This window comes from Tursiops truncatus, chromosome 3 (assembly GCF_011762595.2).
Source record: "Tursiops truncatus isolate mTurTru1 chromosome 3, mTurTru1.mat.Y, whole genome shotgun sequence".
In the NCBI taxonomy this organism is placed as follows: Eukaryota; Metazoa; Chordata; class Mammalia; order Artiodactyla; family Delphinidae; genus Tursiops; species Tursiops truncatus.
In genome coordinates, this window is record NC_047036.1 from 135,215,329 (window position 1) to 135,236,021 (window position 20,693).

The 20,693-nt window shown below is 47.1% G+C and overlaps 1 protein-coding gene across 8 annotated transcripts in view; it reads left to right on the top strand.

The window, feature by feature from the left end:
* ADRA1B (adrenoceptor alpha 1B) overlaps positions 1-20,693 on the top strand; it is a 627,213-nt gene that overhangs the window by 55,262 nt on the left and 551,258 nt on the right. For all 8 annotated transcript variants that reach the window (XM_073802761.1, XM_073802764.1, XM_073802767.1 and 5 more), the window contains 3 exons: positions 724-986; positions 3,212-3,365; positions 7,183-7,338. The gene's annotated coding sequence lies outside the window, so the exon portion shown is untranslated. The remainder of the gene's footprint in view (positions 1-723; positions 987-3,211; positions 3,366-7,182; positions 7,339-20,693) is intronic.

Consider the following 20,693-nt stretch of genomic DNA (forward strand, 5'->3'; position numbering starts at 1 on the left):
GAGGGGACGTTAGTTTTTAGTAACTTTTTTAAAACTAACAACAGAGGAAAAAAGACCAGAACCACAAACAAAGTTAACATTTCGTACTTCAGAATCATTTGATCGTTAAAAAACTCCCTAGTCTTAGGAGGGGTTGTCCCTAGATAAGTGGTTCTGTTCTGAACTGGGTGAACATGGATGAAATATAGGGTCTCTTCCCCAAATCACTCCTCCTCAGTATCCCATGATGATGGAAATCCCCGGGGTTAACTTTTGTTTCCTTTTGGCTAGAGTTAGGAATCTCATTTAATGCATTCCACTACTGTGTCTCAGTTTACAAATGAGCTAATTGAGGCAGGGAGAAATAAAACAATTAGAGCAAGTTCATACAGCTGGTAAACCACACAGCCCAGGATTAGAACCTGGATTCGTTTGATTCCAAACTCTATCACACCAGTGGGCCCAGTATGTATTCACTCTTTTAGGATTGGGTACCTTCTCTGTCAACTCCGTTACATGGTTCACTAAGCAAGTAGCCAAGAGCTCAGACTGTGATGGACTTTGGGGTCAGGAGGGAGTGGGTTTGAGTCTTGACTCCATCACTGATTGATCAGTTGTGTGACTTTGGAAACCTAACCTCAGTCTACTGAAAAGGAGTCTAGGCTGTGAGGATGAAGTCCAACAAAGCATGTGGTAAATATTTCACAAGACTATTTTAATATTTTAAAACTATATATTCTCTAGTCATGAACAAGCAATGACAGAACCGAAGAATAGACAACAGTGATCAGAACAGTAACTAACACTTACTGAGCGCCCAGGATGGATTAGACACTGTGCTAAGTCCTCTCCATGTACTATCTTCATTCGTTCTCCTAACAATTTAATGAGGTCTGTACAGTTAACAACCTCAGTGCACAAAGAAAAAGCACATCCAGCTACAAGTAGAGGAGCCAGGAACTGAACCTCGGTGGATGGACCTGGGAGCTTGTGCTCACCACCAGGAGGTAAGCTTGCATGGGCCTTCTTGGGAAATTGGAAGGAGGTGGTGATACTTAGGGAGGGTACATAGGGGGCTTTGGTCCTGGGGGCAGCACGTGGGCTTTGGGCATTGCAGGGCGGGGAAGAAGGTGACAAGAACAAGGGTAAGACAAGAAACCCATGGAATGGGGAGTTGGGTGTTTGAAGCAGCTGTCACCTGTAAGATGATGTTGAGGTAAAGCGACTGAAGCTGAATTCCCAAAGTGAATCTATTGGATCTACTCTTTCCTTAGAGATGGTCTAGTCCGGTGGTCCCTTAGAGTCCCCCAAGGGGTGGGTGGATGGAGGTTGTGGGGTGAAGGCTTAACAAATGGATCTTCAAAACCCTCTTGTTTACTTCAGCCATAGGAATTCCACTTTTTTTCTTTTGAGGTACAACTTAAATGACATAAAGCACAGGAATCTCAAAGATAAAGCTTGATGAGTTTTTATACATGTATACATCTGTGTAGCCACTACCCAGATCAAGATAAAGAACACTTTCTGCACCCCTGGGCAGGCTCTGTGCTGTCCCCTCCCAGTCAGTATCCTCCCCAGAGGTAACCACCTACTTGATCTTGCCTGTTTTTGGACTTCATGTAAATGGAATTACAAGGTTTATCCTCTTTTGTGTCTGGCTTCTTTTGCTCAAAATTATATCTGAGAGATTCATCCACGTTTTTGTGGGTAACAGTAGCCTGTCCTTTTTTGTTGCTGTGTGGAATTGTATTGTATGACTACACCGCGATTATTGATCTTTTCCACTGTTGATGAACATTGGCGTTGTTTCCAGGTTTTGGTATTATGAACATAGCTGCCATGAACATCCACGCACAAGTCTGGTGGTGGACAAATGAACGCATTTCTGTTGAGTGTATACTCATGGATGTATCATGGGGTGGCTGCGTGTTTAGCTCTGGTGGGTAGAGCAGCTTTGCTTTCGAATAGATGTTGCATAGAATGGGGAATCCTCATAAGGTTTCACTTGGGGAAAGGGTGTGGTTGCTTAAATTTTTTTTTTTTTAAAGAAAAAGTTTAAACTCCTCCAGTGTAATCCTCTGCATTTACAGATGCAGAGACTGAGTCTCAGAGAGGAAAGTGATTTGCTCAGACTCAAACTGCAGCAAAGCCACGTCTAGAACCCGACTACTAGACTGAAAATGTCTTATGGGTTTTTGAGCTCTCTAACATGGGGGCTAAATATCACTCAAACTGGATGCTGGTCAGATGTGGAAAGGACACCACAATTTAAGTCAGAAGCCCTGGGTTCAAGCCCTAATATTGTCACTACACAATGTGTGACCCAGGAACGGCCTTCACCATGCCCTCCGATGAGACGTCCCTTCCTGCCCTGCTGGACCTCGGCTTCTACGTAGTCCTAGAGAGCAGGACCTCACAGAGAGGCCCCAAACCACGTATCCTGGCACCACTGCAGGAGAAATGTCAATCTTCCACGTGTCTGTGTTAGTCCACTGTCCCTTTAAAGATTGTGCCTGCCTCTGTGTCTTCCCTGACAGGTCCATGGGAAGGCTTGTCCCGGTTAGGTCCCAGCTGCATCTTTTTTAGGAGTCAGTTCACGACTAGTTGCAAAGCATTCTGGGAAACAAGGAAGATTGCAATGAATCCTCCTTGTAATGGAGAGAGTGACGGGTTTACACCTGATCTCGGGACCTCGCTTCCACCCAAGCTCCTCACACAGTCAGTCCTCTGAGGGCTATAGGAATTGGGTGGAAATAACAGCAAGGGTGGGCACTTTCTTTCTTTCTTTTTTTTTTTTTGCGGTACGCGTGCCTCTCACTGTTGTGGCCTCTCCCGTTGCGGAGCACAGGCTCCGGACGCGCAGGCTCAGCGGCCATGGCTCACGGGCCCAGCCACTCCGCGGCATGTGGGATCTTCCTGGACCGGGGCACGAACCCGTGAGGGTGGGCACTTTCTAAGTGTCAGCCTCTGTTCAAGGCTCTACCTGTGTTAACACCTTTAGTTCCCACCGTGTGTCATTGAGGGAAGAATAGTTGTTATTCCCATTTTACAGGTGAGACAATCAGAGAGATTAAGTAACTTGTTCAAGGGTCAGCCAGTGAGCGGAAGAGGGGGATTCAAACTCCAGAGCCCATCCTCTTAACTGCTGTCCTCTGCTGCTTCTCCATTTTCAGATATGATGTTTATTATTTTTGCAATGATCATAGCTCCTATATTATTTCCCATTTCATAGATGAAGAAACCAGGGTTCAAAGAGTATTCACAGCTGCCCCAGGTCACACAGCCAAGCGAGTGGCAGAGCTGGGACTTGAACTCACGTCCGTCAGACTCTGCAGCCTGAACCCTGCCTCCCAGGAAGGGGAAGGAGTGAGAAAAGATAGGAAAAGGTAAATATAGGGGCCCGGCTTGGAATCCCTCACCACAGGGCAGGTGTTCCCCAGCCTGTGATGTTTGGGTCCGTTATCTTCAAAAGGATGAGTTTTGTTTTCATGGTTTGGAAATTCCACAGTAGGACACAAACGTCATGAGCAATGGCTCTGCCCCAGCTACACCCACCTCCGCTCTTGGCCAAGACTGCTTTCAGGATGTGACAGCAAAATCTTGCCTCAGAGTTGGAGCCTGCAAAAGTCAGGGCTCCCCTCTGGGTCTGGGGAATAGGTGTTTCAGGAAGTGGTTTCATTCTGAGTGGAGAAAACTGCTGTCCAAACCCCATCGCATGCCACATTTCAAAATTCTGCTTCAAGGTGATGGTATCGGTGTGCATCCCTGATGAGTAACAGGCACCAAGTGATGGAGCTGGAATCGTTGTTTGGTGGCCACCAAAGGCTGGGGAAGAGCTGAGAGGCTGGCATATAATGAATTAGGCATTGCCTGGTTTCCTGACCAGCATCACCATCAACTGATGCTCAACATGCAGAGCTGGCCTTGAGGGAATCCAGGATCAGTGTGACAATAACTCACATTTATGGAGCACTTGTTATGAACCAGGAGTCAGGCTGAGTGTGATACACACACCATCCACCGAATGCTCAGACAATACTGTGACATCGGTTTTATCGCTCCTGGTTGAGAGATGGGGAAGCTGAGAGTTTAAGTGGCTTGCCGCAGGGTTGAGCCTGGATCTGAACCTAGGTCAGACTCTATGTGCACAAACTGAACACGTGCACCTTGACTGCCGTGTGGAGCATAGACTGTACGGGGGCAAGGGTGGAGCTGGAAGACCAGTTAGGAGGTGACTACAGTAGTCCAGGTGAGACAGATGGATGCTCAGACTAACATAGTGTTGGAGAAGTATAGTTTATTTACAGTATTATATTAGTTTCAGGTGTATAACTTAGTGATTGAATATTTTTATAGATTATACTCCATTTAAAATTATTGTAAAATATTGGTTATATTCCCTGTGCTATACAATACATTCTTGTATCTTATTTATTTTATACCTAGTAGGTTGTACCTCTGAATCCCCTTCCACTATCTTGCCTCTCCCCACAACCCTTTCCCACTGGTAACCACTAGTTTGTTCTCTGTAGCTATGTCTGTTTCTGTTTTATTATAGTCATTTGTTTTATTTTTTAGATTCCACATATAAGTGATAACATACAGTATTTGTCTTTCTCTGTTAGACTTACTTCACTAAGCATTTAACCCTCCAAGTCTATCCATGTTGTTGCTAATGGCAAAATTTCATTCTTTTTTATGGCTGAGTAATATTCCATTGTATATATGTATCACATCTTCTTTATCCATTCATCTGTTGATGGACATTTAGGTTGCCTCCATATCTTGGCTATTGTAAATAGTGCTGCTATGAACATTGGGGTGAACATATCTTTTTGAATTAGTGTTTTCATTTTCTTCAAATATATACCCAGGAGTAGAATTGCTAGATCATATGGTGGTCCTATCTGATCATACACTCTTGGTGTGAATCTTGGTTTAACACCTGACTTCACCACTGGACTCTAAGTGCATGAGGACAGGGGTGGGGCTGGTTTGCTCACCAGTGCATGCTTCGTGTCAAGCCCGGGGCGTGGCACACAGTAAGAGTGCAACACAAAATTGTTGACTGAGTGAATGAGCAGGTGTTTAATGCAGTGAATAAATGAGCAGATGGCTTTCCTTTTGCAGAGCAATGCAGGCGCCTCTGAAAGGTTGTTTGAAAGGCAAATATAATACCAAATCTTATTCCATTTACTTTAATTACAGTACTAAGGAGGGGGAATAAATCTTGCCCTTGAAGTATATTAAAGTCATATTTTAAAATCTGGATTGTCTCTTCCACTCACTTATTTTTTAAAATGATAATTTCCTGATAAGACATAAATAAGTTCCTGACGTGGCTCCACCACTAACTAGCTGCTGATTGTAGACAAGTCAGTTGAACTCTGCCTGTCAGTATCTACCTTGTATGGGTCGTGGGAGACTGTGAGTTGGTGGTGTGAAAGCACTTTGAAAGCAAGGTCTTATTTATTATCCATTCTTCTCAGCCTTGTTAATAACAAGAAGGAACAGGCTGTGTGCCAGAGAGAGTTGAGTTGATTTGCAGGGCTGGAGGATTGAGGCCACAGAAAGAAATGAAAAGGAATGAGATTGGTTGAGAAATACTTAAGGTGGGGGGATAAAGGGGAGAGGGGGCCAGAGATCATGAAGGCTGGGGGTTTATGTCTACCAGGCTAAGCAAAAAGGGGGAGGGGACTGATGGTTTCTGAGCTGGGGAAGGTGACCTGAATAGAATCACCCTGCTGGCCAAATTCCCATATGAGGGAAGGAAAAAGAATAATCCCCCTTGGCTGGCCCTGTGGTTACAAAAGAGTGATGCTGGGCATCCCCCAGGTGACCTTGGCTGCTCAGGGCTGCAGCTCTGCAGGCAGGTCTAGGAGGCTGCACCCTGCCTGGCAGCCATGGGAGGGCAGAGCACCAGGTGAAGTCCACTGCCCAGCACAATCTGGGTTCAGTCACTGGGAGTGGGCAAGGAAGCCCCCAGGCCCAGATCAGGAGCAAAGCCAGAAGGGCAGAAGCAGGAGAGGCCCGCGATACAGGGCCCTGGAGCCAGGCAGAGAGTGTGAGGAGTAGGCAGCTCAGAGGGGGCATCCTGGAGAGCCCTGCCTGGGTAAAGGGGCAGTGGCTCCACAGCAGCAGGTTGCTGGTCCCCTGAAGGAATGGGGCTCCATCATTGCCAGCAGGCTTTTCCAGGGAGCCTGGTTTGTTGTTTTTTTTTGCGGTACGCGGGCCTCTCACTGTTGTGGCCTCTCCCGTTGCGGAGCACAGGCTCTGGACGCGCAGGCTTAGCGGCCATGGCTCACGGGCCCAGCTGCTCTGCGGCATGTGGGATCTTCCCGGACCGGGGCACAAACCCGCGTCCCCTGCATCGGCAGGCGGACTCTCAACCACTGCGCCACCAGGGAAGCCCGAGGCTGGGTTTTTAATGTGGAACCATGCTTTTGGAGGAAAAACAAAAACCAACCAAACAAAAACGCCCTGCAGGTCCAACAGGACTTCTGATGGCTGTACTTGGGATTCCCATTTGTGATCCCATTTGATCCCTTCCCTTCCCCCTCCTCCTCCTAGGGAAAAAGCCCTGCAAACTCAACTAACGAATCCTCTCTCTTTATGAGGGAAAGATAGTCTCCTGTCCTGCTTACACAGAACTGCTGTTGTCAGTTACTTCTCCCCCAGCCCCGTTCTTCTCACTGGAGCATTTAGTAGCAGCAACGTTGGTATTAACTGGAGTCAACTGAAAAAGAGACATTCATTCATTCAACAAACCTCCCTCTAGGTGTCATATCCCTTGGCGCTGCGGACACCTTGGTGATGAACACAGAATTTACATTCCAGGGGGCGAGGCCGACTACTAGAAGTAAACAAACATAAAGTGTCAGCTTGTGATAGGCACTATGAATAAAGATATGCAGGGAGAGGAGAGTGAGTGACTGAGTCAGTTATTTTAGTTGGAAGACCTGGAGAGGCCTCTCCACCCTCCCTCCCTGGCTCGCTCTCAGTGATTTAACAAGATTTCACGGGGCTTCCCTGGCCTCACTCATGGATGCTAACGAGCAGCTGGGGGTTAGCTGAGTAGCTGCAGGGATTAAAAAAGGGTTTCCCCTTCACCCCCTGGCCTCTGAAGTAGGCTCAGCCGCCAAGGGGAGCAGGTGCAAAGCTCAACTCCTGATTACCAGTAAGTATTTCCATTTGCCTGTACAGCTGGAAACATCTGACCCGTTGCGTCTGCTGGGAGGAAGGAGGCTGCCGGCTGCAGGACAGCGAACAGCAGCGGCAGGGGAAGCTCCAGGCTATGGTCATCCATCTCCTGCTCAGACTGCCTTACTGGAAGTGGAACAGACAGACACACAGGACAGGGTAAGTCAGAGTAGGCCTCACTGCACCAATGTGTCTCCCCCCGACCAGGTCCCCCCCACCCCCGACGGAAATCTTGCTATTGGATGGTCTCATTTTTTGAAGGTGAAATTGCATCTTGAAATCTCTTCTTTACCAAGGCAGATAATTGTGGGAGGTGTGACTACTTCCCATCTCAAAGAGAAAAAGTTCTTACCGTGACCCACAAGGCCCTGTGTGAAATGCAGTCCCCACTCCCTGGGTGGACTGCATAATCTTTGGGGCCCAGTACAAGATGACACACTGGCCCCTGCATTATTGTGACCCCCCTGAGGGCAGAGTTCTGTCTGTTCCGGTTGGATGGCTGCTCTATTGCCAGTGCCTGGCCCCAGACAGAGGCTCACTATGTGTAGTTGTTGAATAAAGGCACAGTGTTCGAGGCATGACGTGGATGTGTTGGTAGGGTTTCTTTTAACATGTGTTAAGGACTTTCTCTGTGTCAGGCATGGGACTAAGGCAGTGGTTTTCAACGTTGGCTACAAATGAGAATCACTCCAGGAATTCTTAAAAATCCCAGTGCCAGGCTCCACCCCGCACCCATTCTATCAGAATCTAGAGAGGGAGGTATTTTTAAAGATTCCAACGTGAGGCCAAGCTTGACGACCAGGGGGCCAGCTGTATTCCATTTGTTGTCAAAGGCTGCTGTACATCGGGATCACCTGGGCAGCTTGGCTCAGATGCCTGGGGCCATCTTCAGAGATTCTGGACCAGTAAGTTTGAGAAGGGGCTGTCCTGTTAGCAAAATCCCCAGGGGCTTTTGCTTACACTGAAATGTGAGAACGTGAATTATCTTGTTGAACCCTATGTTTATGCCCATTTTACAGACAAGAAAAAAAAAGAGACTAAGAGAGGTTAAGTAGTTTGTCCAAAGTAACAAGGCAGGTAACTGGCAGAACTGGTATTTGAACCCAGGGCTTCTGAAGCCATGGTCTGGGCTTACGCATTGGCTCTCCTGCCTTTCCTCTGTGATGAAAACCTAAGTGTGCTCCAGGAATAGAGGGGCAGGTTGGTTGTGAAAATTAAATAAAAATTAAGGGGGTGCATGTAATACTATTTTGAAGATGGGTAAGGGGGGAGGAAACAAGTCCAGCAGGGAACTGACCTTCGTCCCTGGGGTCACTCAGGTTTTAAGGGGCAGAGCTGGGATTCCACCCCTGGTTTCTGGACTCCAGATCTGGCCTATTTCCCCCAGACCCTTAAGTTCCACATTAGCAAATGAATCACTAAGTACCTAGGGCATCCAGAATCTTTGTTGCTTGCGCATAGTAGGTTCTCAAGCAATGATGCCTAAATGAGTAGCCATAGGGATGGCTGGCTGGCTGGGTGGGTGAGGGAGTAAGGGAGTGAAGGGGTCTGGGTGGCACACTTGTCTCTCTGGTGGAGTTACTTTCTCTATTTTTCAATTAGGTTGGAACCACTAGAGGGCGGGATTGGACAAGAGAAAACAGTGGCTTCACCACTGTTTCTAAGACTGGGGAAAATAATACGTTTGTGGTGTGGATTTAAACCAAAAGGGGAGGCTCTAATTCACAGAGCAATTAAAGTCAGCATTGCTTTCCCCTGGGCTTGCAGGCTTCTGAGAACCTTTTTCAAAACCACAGGAACACGTGTGGCCACCTTGGCCTTTCTAGATTTAAAATCAACAGATCAAGGGGAGGGGGGCCCCACATCTTGGTTGCCCTGAAAAGTGGATGTTTATAGATAATAGGGAGTTTTTTTTAAAAAAAGATGTTTTGTAGCTTCCCAGGCTTTTACAACATTGATGGGAGTTAATGTTTCGAGAAATGGCATTATGATGAAGTTGTATGCTGAATTCATTTTCCGTAAATAAAACCATATATTTTCACAGATTGCTTTTTCTGCCCTATCATGGGGGGTGTGTGCTCTCAGTGGATGAACATTCTTTCCCCTTACTCCACCCACCCCCTCTCCTGTCCAATAAGCCCTGGAGTAAGATAGACCTGGCTTTGAATCTGGGCTATGTTGCCACTGGTTGTGTGCCACTTACGTTCTTGGAGGTCAGAGTCATCAACTGGTAAAGAGGGAGAGGGATGATATTGCAGGTTTGTCATGGGGGTTCAAAGAGAACACGGGGAAAGGTCCCACCTTGGTGCCTCAGGCAGAGCCCTTAGCACATGGGAGCCATCTTTCATGTTACACCCCTTTTGCTTGGGACCAAGGTCAAGACCAAGAAGTAGGCACAAGTCTCCTTGGGAACTCCTTCTAGCTTCTGCTCCTTCCCCTTCTCTCTTCTCCTTTTGCATGAGGCACAAAAAGTTCTGTTGTCAAAAGAACAGCTGAGTCTTCAGTGAGAATTAACTAGTTGCTCCTCCCTGGGTCTACCACCAACTCACCCCAAGATTTGTGTTTTAGGAGATACCTGAATTGGGAGAGAGACCCAGAGGAAAGAATTTCAAATGGTGACCTTTACAACTTAGTGCTAATAATCATTATAATTATAATAACATTTGCTGGCACATATGATATGGTCTGCACTGTGCTAAATGTCCTATACGCATTATCTTCTTTAATTCTTATTGCAAACCCTGTGAGGTAGGTGTTTTGTTCTGTTCTTTTTACAGATGGGGAAATGGAGGATCAGAGAATTTAAGAAACTGGGGCTGAGATCACACAGCTATTAGGTGGCAAAGCTGGAGTCAAACTCAGGTCTGACTCCAAAGCTTGCCGTTGAGAAGGGGGCTGGGAATAAAATACGTGCCTCATTCATGCCACTCCACGTTGAGGTCACAGAGAGGTGTAGCGTGTCAGGGAAGTTGAAGGGAAGGAGAGGGCGCATGTGACAGAGACCCAGAAAAACTTGATGGAGGTGGTGCCATTTGAGCAGTGCCCTGCGGATTAGGTAGGGTTCCAGCGGGCAGAGGTGAGGAGGGAAGAGGGCTTTACAGGTGAAGGAATCAACAAGACCAAAGGCAGAGAGGCGGGCAAGCATGGGGTTTGTTTGGGGGACATGGATGTCTTCAGTAATGCATCACCGTATAAGGCTGGTGCTACCTATCATGATTTGCATTTTATGGAGGAGGAAAGTGAGGCACAGAGAGGGTAATTAACTTGGCTAAGGTCACACAGCTAAGTAGTAGACCTGGCATTTGACTGACTCTAGAACCTCTTTAACGTGGAGATCACATATGATCTCAACTTAGTCACTAAGAGACTGCAGCTTCTGGAAGGATTCCAGGCCCAGAAGCACAGCCACACCCAAGGCAGCCCACCAATGTGTACCCCACCTAGAAGTGGGTGGGGGCCAGGAGAGGGGAGAATACTGGAGAATACTGGGGAGCAGGACAACTATAGTAAGGCTGTACCTTTGCACCACACCTGCCTTTCTTTTCCTCTGCCTTGGCATCCGGTTACTCTCTTGCATTCTTTTACACTGAATAATAATAATAGCTCATTAACCACATGCTGAGCCTGATATAATAATGCGGTAAGAGGTGGAAGTTGGTTTAGAAACCTGTGGGTCACGTAGAAGATTCAAGTGCAGCCACCACTCTCCTGCTTCCCTCCCTGGTGGTTCTCTTCCTGGTCTCACAACAGCTCCAGAAAGGTCCTTGAGGCTCAGGGAGTCTGACTGGCTTGCCGGGCTTGAGACTGCTGAGCAGACTGGGAGGCCGGATCCTCACCCCTGGCCCAGTGCTCTCTCTGTTGCCCCTGCCCTCCAGCCCTCAGAGCCATTAGGCACTACCGCTCCCTCCTGTCTGTCCTCAGGCGGCAGTTGCTCACGGACCCTGAATGTCCCCAACACCACCAGAGATCCTGGCCTCAGGCTCTTGTCACCTGAGAACTCTGCCTAAGGGGGCAGGAACCCCAGGCCACTGGCAGATCTGTTTATGTGGGTTTTAGGATCCATGGAACCCTGACTCGTTTCACATCTGTGACCAGAAACCGCCTTGGCCCTGGAGGGATAGCCACAGAGGGACCAGGTGCAAATGGAAATCTCTTTTAGAGGAAGGTGAGGGGTGAGGGGCGCCGGAGGGGATTCCCAAGGTAGTGGGGAAGGTGGAGACCCACCTCCGTGTCAGTTATTCATCCATTCACTCAACATACACACATCGAACACCATATTCTGTGCCAGGGCAGTGTTGAAGGTGCTACAGAAACAGCAGGGAATAAAACAGATAAAATCCTTGCCCTCGTGGTCCCCCCTCCCCCATTCTGCTGGAAATGAGGGGGGCACGGGTGAGCAAATAAAGCAAATACGTAGTAAATTAGATGATGGTGACAAGTGACATGGATGAAAACAAACCGGGGAAGGGGGGCAGGAAGGGCTGGTGGGTTGGATTCTGTCTGCACATGCACCCTCATTCTAGTTCCAGATGGAGCTAGAATCAGGTTCTCTTTCTTCTAATCAAGCAGGTCATTATTCAGAGAACCCAGATTCACTCCATTTAGGTAAAATGCAGACAAGTCCAATATTTGGCAGGAGACACTCAGAGCCAAAGAGGGACTTAAGGGTGAAGCTGTTCTCTGCTCCATATGGGGCCAGTGCACAGAGCTGAGCTGACAGGGTGCAGGGGGTGCGCCCAGAAACCCGGCCCCCCTCAAATGGTGCGGGTGGGAACAGTACTTCTGTTAGTGGATCTCAGTGCTAAAGCGCAGAATGGACACGTGTCCTGGTGCCCCAGAGAAACAGAGGGCTTCTTGCTGGATGTTGTGGAGGTGGCCAGGCAGCTAACGCGGCGGGGAATTCTGGGACTTGGTTTTCCCTGACACGAGGCTATAAACCCAGAATGTGGCTATAAGCCCATCAGGTTGTTACATGTTAAACGGGGCTCTGGTACCCGAGCCAAATCAGCGTCAGTCACCTTCTATTTAGGGCCCACAAGCATCTCCTATGTTCACAGTCCATATGGAGGCCCAAGAAACACAGATTTATGAGACAATGGCTTTCTTTTGGCCATATAGTCCCATTCTGAGTTACTGGGGCTGGGCTTCAACATATAAATTTGGCAGGGGACACAATTCAGCCTACAGCAGATGGGCAGTGGCTAGATCAAGAAAGGCCCGGGAGCTGCGTGAAGGAGTGTGGACTTCATCTGAAGGCAAGAGGGAGTCTCGCATAGAGTGGCGATGCTCGTGTTTGCATTTTACAGAGTTCTTATAGAGGCAGCGAGGGGAAAGACTTGGAGAAGGACAGGGATGGGTTCAGAAGTGCTGGGGATGCTCTCTAAGAGAACCTGGCAGAGGGAAGGTGCAGGGGGTAGAGACAACAACCTGTGATGGGTCACCTGGGGTAGAGGCTGGCAAGGTGAGTTAGATTTCTGGTTTGGACTCCTGGTTGCACCGTGGAAATCGTCACTGAGAGTCCTGGAGGAGAGCTTGGTCCAGGTGAAGGGGTCGGAGATGGGTCCAAGGTGGTGGTGGGGACATGCTGACTTTGAGGGGCCGGTGGGACATCTGACTGAGTGGAGGCTGGTCTCCAGCTCTGGAAAGAAAGCTGGACTGAGACATGGATTTGGGACTCATTAGCTCTGGGGGGGTAATTGAAGCCACGGAATGGAGGAAGGAGGGGTACTGGCTGTAAGTTTGAATATTCGGAAGTGAGCTGAAAACTCTTCTTGTTAAAGCTGGAGATGTGTGTGCCCAGAATAACTAATGCTCTGCTGATATGGAAACCCTGCTAATTTTCATGCCCATGTTCTCCTGTCTGAGGAGGCACTGGGGGCCTGGGGTGAGGAGAGATCCTTGGGTCTCCTGGATGTTAGCTCCCTTCCTGAGGCCCGAGAGGAATCAGCTCTTGAGACTTAATGAGTCACTGGATGCCCTCCTAGCTGAGTCAGCCCAGGTCCCCCTGCTGAGAAGGGCTCCAAGTAGCTCTTGGAGAACCACCTGCCTTGTTTATCAGAGGGGCGGGAGGGCAGGGGTGTGACTCCCAGGCCAGTGAGATGCAGTGTCTGGTCTACACAGGGTCAATAATGATGCCAGTGAACAAAAATCATTTGCTGGGCTTTGAGGGTACATAACATAATTTTGGTAGTCATAGCACATTCGTCTTTTTAAGATGTCTTTCTTGGACTGCTTTTAAAATAATAACAGCTGACATGTATAGAGTCCTCATTGGATGCCAGCCGATGTGCAAAGCATTTTACCTGCGCCGTGTCAATTCATCCTCACAGCTGGACACTGTAGTTGTGCCCATTTTGCTAATGAACACACGGAAGCTCGGAGGGGGACGGAGCTTGTGCGAGGTTGTGTGGTTTGAAGTAGAGGGGCCTGGATGATCAGCCCAGCAGGCTGATGTCAAGCCTCCCACCTTGTCACGTGGCTGCTGCCCAGTGTGTTCATTTGTGGAAGGCAGATCTTTGCCTCCCCTGTTTCCCTGGCCTCACAAACACACCCGGGGCTCATTCCTAGCTCCCTCCCACGGGCTGGCATATGACTTGGGCAAGTTGCTTACCTCTCTGTATCTCAGTCTTCCTTCTTTAGTAAAATGAGAAAATAGCTCCCACTGGAACAGGACTTTGGAGTGAGTTTAAGGATAATGAGGCATAATTAGCTCCATGCTTGGAACATAGTAAGTGTCCGTGGCAGATGGTACTGCCCAGAGATGGCCATGACAATATCTATTCCATCCCACAGGCTCCTTTTCTCATGTGATGGTGACACTTTTGCATTGACCATTGGGTTTAGATTGCCTCTGCTTGAACCAGGATGTACCTTGGTAATCACCTTGGCCAACAGGGTATGATGGAAGTGATGCTAGGTGACTTCTGAGGCTAGATCATAAAAGTGTCTGCCTAGCTCTCTCACTCTGTCTTGAGACACATGCCCAGGGAGCCATGAGCCAACACGTAAGTTGTGTGGTTACCCTGTGGCCGCCATGCTGGAGAGAGCATGTGGGGAGACCCCTCAGAGGTAGAGCCCCAGCTCTTCCAGCTCCCAGACCTTTGAGTGTGTCCAAAAAGTGTATCAACTCCTATTGGCTGTTTGGGAGTTAATGAGTGGCAATAAAGGCTAATTGGATCATCTGAGACCAGAAGGTTTGGACTGTGCAAATGAGGGACAACCAGGATGAAAGCCCTGTATGTGGCAGCTTAGGAAGGGGCGTTCATCCCTCATCTCTTCCCTGCGAGCCCTCTGTAGGCTAAGGTAATAAGACGTCCTTTGTTACATCATTTTAAACTTTCCCCAACACTTCCATATCAATAATCTCATTTCAGCCACATCATATGCCTCCAGGATGGAGTAGGACAGGGATTATTTACTCCATACTCTAGCTGGGCAAACTGAGGCACAATAAGGGGAGGTGACAAGATTCAAGAACATACAGTTGGTTAGGGGCAGAGCAAGGAAAGTATATTCTCCTTGCCTTCAAAGCCTAGTTCTTCAACTTGCTAGCTGTGTGACCTTAGGCAAGCTACTTAACTTCTCTGTGCCTCAGTTTTTTCATCTGTGAAACAGGGATAAAGATGGCACTCCTTTAGAGGGTTGTGGTGAGGATTAATTTAGATATTTCATGTGAAGTGTTTAGGACAGTACTAGCACGTAGGGGAAAGCTAGGAAGTGGCTGAATTGGGGTTTCAATCAGGTAGTCTAACTCCAGACTCCACACTGGTGAGCCCAAGTCCTGGAAATTCCCACCAATCCCCCAAAAGGAGGCCAGATAGCAGTATCCCAGGTACTCCCACCATTTCCCAGAGAGCCTAATTTTTGAGTCCATCTTGGCCACTCTTCTCTGTTCACTGAGCCTTGAATACACGATTCCTGAACCGAAGGCAGCACCATCACCTCCTCTTCTGTTAGTGCAGCCCAAGATTTCATTGTTTTTTTTGGCAGTCAGATCACACAGTTGACTCATCCTGAGTCAAATCCTAAGTGTTCTTACCACAGGTGCTAGCCTCAAGCTGCTTTCCTACCCATCTAGGATGGGTGCAGTTGGAGATTTAACAAATCTGATGACAGCATTGTGCAGTTTGTTAGGTTTTGCTTGTTGGCGTCTCCTGCTTGAGAAAGAACCCAGATGAGCTCCTCCTTCCTGGGTACCTGGGGATACCCTCTATGCTTCTAATATACCCTCCCTTTTCTCTTAAGTTAGTTTGAGTGGCTTGCTGTTACTTGCAGCCAAAAAAGTAAGCCATGGACTGACTTCTGGGCAGTCCACAGGTAGGCAGGAAGGAGGTGTGGCATGGATGTCATGAGTGGTAGAGTGTGGAGAAGGCAAACACTGGGAGCTTGTGCCACATCCCACGTCCAAGCCCGTGGCTGGCATTGCAGTTGATCACGAGTCTTTTTCCTGCTGAGTCTGGATATGGCCTCAGATTTGATCAACTGTCTCTTGAATAGGACAGAGACAGTGTTCTAAGAGGCATAATTAGTCAGGCGTCTAGAATTTTGGTTGTTTAGATGGCTCCCTAGCTCTCTAAATGTACTGCCATCTAACCCACATTTTTCTAGCTTGCCCACAAGGATGAAATGATATTTTTGTCATGTCTAATTTCTTGCTGAACTACAAATTCTCTAAGTGGCCACATTGCTTGATCCTACTAGATTAGCAACACTGTGTATGGTGCTTGCTCAGATGGTCACTGGGTGGTTGTCTCTGGACCCCACAGTGGGTGGGTGGGTCAGAGTGGATGGAACCCAGTCCCAGAGCCCAGTGGGCACCACTTTTGCAGTTGGTGGTGAGATGCCAAGTCCTGTGAGGGGATATCCACCAGGTGCCTTTGCTCAGGTGACATATGGCACACGGCAGATGGACTCTGGTATGTCTGCAGCTCTCTGCGTAACTCCTGCGCAGTATCAAAAGACGGTGCTGACTCAAGTGGAGGCTGAGCCACCCCCAGATGCTTTTCCACCTTGTCCTTGGATCCTGCAAGTTATGTCCTAATTGGTCCCCATTCTTTCCCCACCTCAGTCCCTAGTCTAGGGACACCTTTCTATTCTGGGAAGAGGTAACTTCACCCTTACTTATATTCTCTCAAATATATTGTCTATGCGCAAGCCCTTCTTATTCGCCTGTGCCTAGGCTTTGGAAGCTCGAAGTTAGTCATTAACTTTTCTCTTTTCCTCTGCTTTCTTTTATGCCATCGCTTCCTTGAGGGAAGGAATGCAGACTGCCGGGCTGAACAAGAAAGGAGAGAGGCACAGGGGTATGAGGAAATGCCAGAATGAAAAAGCACATCGGTGCATGTTTTAGAAATGTAATCCCACTACACAGGTTATACAAACTTGGTCAAGCCAGTCTGAGCACATTAGGGGAGTTTATGGTAAGAGTGAAGTTTAGGGAGGGCAGGGGTAGAAATTTGTCACAGAGGACGGGGATCAGGAGCCAGGCAGCATCGGAAGCTTGGAGGAAGGCGCTCTCACCGTTGTCACTGTGTTGGGTGCCGCCGTCTCTCATCTCTGCCCCACTTGGAATGTCTACATTTTTTTTTTTTAACATCTTTATTGAAGTGTAATTGCTTTACAATGGTGTGTTAGTTTCTGCTTTATAACAAAGTGAATCAGCTACACATATACATATATCCCCATTTCTCTTCCCTCTTGCATCTCCCTCCCTCCCACCCACCCTATCCCACCCCTCTAGGTGATCACAAAGCACCGAGCTGATCTCCCTGTGCTATGCGGCTGCTTCCCACTAGCTATCTATTTTACGTTTGGTAGTGTATATATGTCCATGCCACTCTCTCACTTCGTCCCAGCTTACCCTTCCCCCACCCCATGTCCTCATGTGCCTTCTCTACGTCTGTGTCTTTATTCCTGTCCCTAGGTTCTTCTGAACCTTTTTTTTTTTTTTTAGATTCTATATATATGTGTTAGCATATGGTATTTATTTTTCTCTTTCTGATTTCACTTTGTATGACAGACTCTAGGTCCATCCACCTCACTACAAATAACTCAATTTCATTTCTTTTTATGGCTGCGTAATATTCCATTGTATATATATATGCCACATCGTCTTCATCCATTCATCTGTCGGTGGACACTTTGGTGGCTTCCATGTCCTGGCTATTGTAAATAGAGCTGCAATGAACATTGTGGTACATGACTCATTTTCAGTTATGGTTTTCTCAGGGTATATGCCCAGTAGTGGGATTGCTAGGTCATATGGTAGTTCTATTTGTAGTCTTTTAAAGAACCTCCATACTGTTCTCCATAGTGGCTATATCAATTTACATTTCCACCAACAGTGCAAGAGGGTTCCCTTTTCTCCTCACCGTCTCCAGCATTTATTATTTGTAGATTTTGTGATGATGGCCATTCTGACAGGTGTGAGGTGATACCTCATTGTAGTTTTGATTTGCATTTCTCTAATGATTAGTGATATTGAGCATCCTTTCATGTGTTTGTTGGCAGTCTGTATGTCTTCTTTGGAGAAATGTCTATTTAGGTCTTCTGCCCATTTATGGATGGGGTTTTTTTTTTTTTTTGATATTGACCTGCATGAGCTGCTTGTAAATTTTGGAAATTAATCCTTTGTCAATTGCTTCATTTGCAAATATTTCCTCCCATTCTAAGGGTTGTCTTTTGGTTTTTTTAATGGTTTCCTCTGCTGTGCAAAAGCTTTTAAGTTTCCTTAGGTCCCATTTGTTTATTTTTGTTTTTATTTCCGTTTCTCTAGGAGATGGGTCAAAAAGGATCTTGCTGTGATTGATGTCATAGAGTGTTCTGCCTATATTTTCCTCTAAGAGTTTTATAGTGACTGGCCTTACATTTAGGTCTTTAATCCATTTTGAGCTTATTTTTGTGTATGGTGTTAGGAAGTGTTCTAATTTCATTCTTTTCCATGTAGCTGTCCCCTTTTCCCAGCACCACTTAGGAATGCAAGATATTTCTGTACATTAATTTTGTATCCTGCTACTTTACCATATTCATTGATTAGCTCTAACAGTTTTCTGGTAGCATCTTTAGGATTCTTTATGTATAGTATCATGTCATCTGCAAACAGTGACAGCTTTACTTCTTCTTTTCTGATTTGGATCCCTTTTATTTCTTTTTCTTCTCTGATTGCTGTGGCTAAAACTTCCAAAACTATGTTGAGTAATAGTGGTGAGAGTGGAGGAATGTCTACTTGACTCCTCTCTCTCAGGAATGTCTTTCATGGCTGTGGTGGGCATATGACATGTGGATCCCCAGCGCTGCCTCTAGCTCAAATGGTGCTTTTGTACCAATTAGAAAAGCTGCCGTTTCACAGAAACCATCTACTGAGGACTGTCTTAAAAACACACAAATAAGGGAGGACCACAGATGTAAATGTCCCCTCTAGAGTTGTTTAGTGAACCACTTGTAGAGTTGTGTGCTGTGACTGCAAGGATGCCTCCAAGTATCCTCAGAAGCAGTCACAGAGAAAAATCAACATTCTTGAGTCCTAGCCCCCAGAGAGAAAGAAACTTATCGGTCCAGTCTGGGCCAGGTGTCTGCCTGTCTGTGCTTCAGACAGCTGTTGCAGGACGCAGGCTCACCTGTACATGCATGTCTTCAGACAATTGGCTGTGAAGGTTGGGCAGATCACCCCAAAATGCACATTATAGAGGTTCATCACGTTCATGTTAGGGTATTTCTTTGACAAATCTCCCAAATTTAACACATCATTTAAAATACTGAATTAATAAATCTCAGGATAAAAGTTCTTTAGCAGGATCAACGTGGTAGTTTCTTTTGGGGCCAGTCACTCTACAGGTCACCTAATGCATCCTTGTCTGGTGCTGTTGCTTAAAATCGGATGTATCAGCTTAAATGTCACTTCTTCAGTAAACCTTACTTGATCCCCTATAGAAAACGATGTTCCCTTCACTCAAACAAGGTAAATGAAGGGTGCTTTTCCAAAGGTAAGGGCAGAGTTAAGGGACTCCAACAGGGAAGTTGATGCCTCCTTGGAGCTAGCAAGAGCTGGCAGCCTTACCTCTGTTGGACTTGAATAGGCAGGGGTGGGAGCAGCTTTTGGGGCCAGGAGAAAGTGGTGGGAGTTGTAGGGATTGTGTAGAGGTTGCCTGGCAGGACCTGTGACCTCAGGTAGAGGGAGGCAGCTAGCCCACCAGGGAAGGAGCTGGGAAAGTAAATATCTCGCCTTCATTCTCTCCTCCTCTCCAATCTCCTGCCAGTGCCTTGATTGGCTGAATCTAACTGGAAGCTAGAGGACAAGAGATCCTGTTGAAACAATCCATACATGTCAGCCTCCCGAGGGCACAAACGATGGAGAGAGATTGAAAATGGATCTGGGAGTGGCAAATGGAAAATATCCAGCACGTCCCAAACTAGGTACCTCCGCTGTTTGCCACTCCAGCGGAGTGACTGCATTTCCCCATCATAATGCTCATTCTAATTTATTGTATCTATTGGGAGATTAAGCATATGGTAAGGATTGTGTCCAACTTGTTCATTGCCCTGTTTCCAGTGCCTACCACTGTGCCTGCTTTGCAATGGTGTGCAATAGAGCTTGGGAAATGAGTGGGTGGATATGTCTGATGTCCTCTCACGGGCCATAAATGTCTTTGGGAACAGTGAATCTCCCAGCACAATGATTGCACATAAAAGGAACTATCTGGTGAATGAATATCTGTGCAACTGTGTGAATGGATGAATTCTAAGGATGGGGCACCTAGAAAATCCCATGGTGCCAAGTTTATGTTAGGATTCAACCCCAGATTCATTAAATTTATCAAGACCTGTTCCTTCCTGAGAGGCACGAGAGCTTATACCTGCGTCATCTTCTCCCACCCTGTATCCACACCACCTTGATCTGGTAGCATCCCCTCCATTTCCTTGGAAGCAGACTAGGGATGCTTACCTCAACCCTAGTTGGGGAATAAGCTGTGACCCAGGCTGAGATGATCAGACTGTCTCTGGGAATCAGCCTCTCAAATCCACCGGAGATGGGAAATGTACCCCTCTCCTTGCCTTCTACCTTTTTTTTTCTTAAGTTGATAGGAGGTAGTGTTTGTTGCATGCATTCAAAAACTGATACACTTGAACACCAGGAGGAGGGTTCCAGACTTACCAGGCCATATGGTGATGTGGTTAAGGTCTTGAACTTTGTAGCTGTACTGCTTGATTTGAATCCCAGCTCTGCCGCTTCTTAGCTGTGTGACTTTAGGCAAGTTACTTGTCTTCTCTGTGCCTCAGTTTCTTAATCTTTAAAATGGGAGGATTCAATGAGTTAAAGCATGCAGAAGCATGTGCCTGGAACATGGTGAACACTCAGTAAATATCATCAGGGTCTTGACCATCCAAGCAACTTGAGAAAAAATAATTGATGGAGTTATACTTCTTTAAACAATGGAGAAAAAAAATCACAATCATGGAATAAATTGGAATGAATTGGACATTTCTCAAGGGTTACTTGTATCTTCCCACCCACTCTG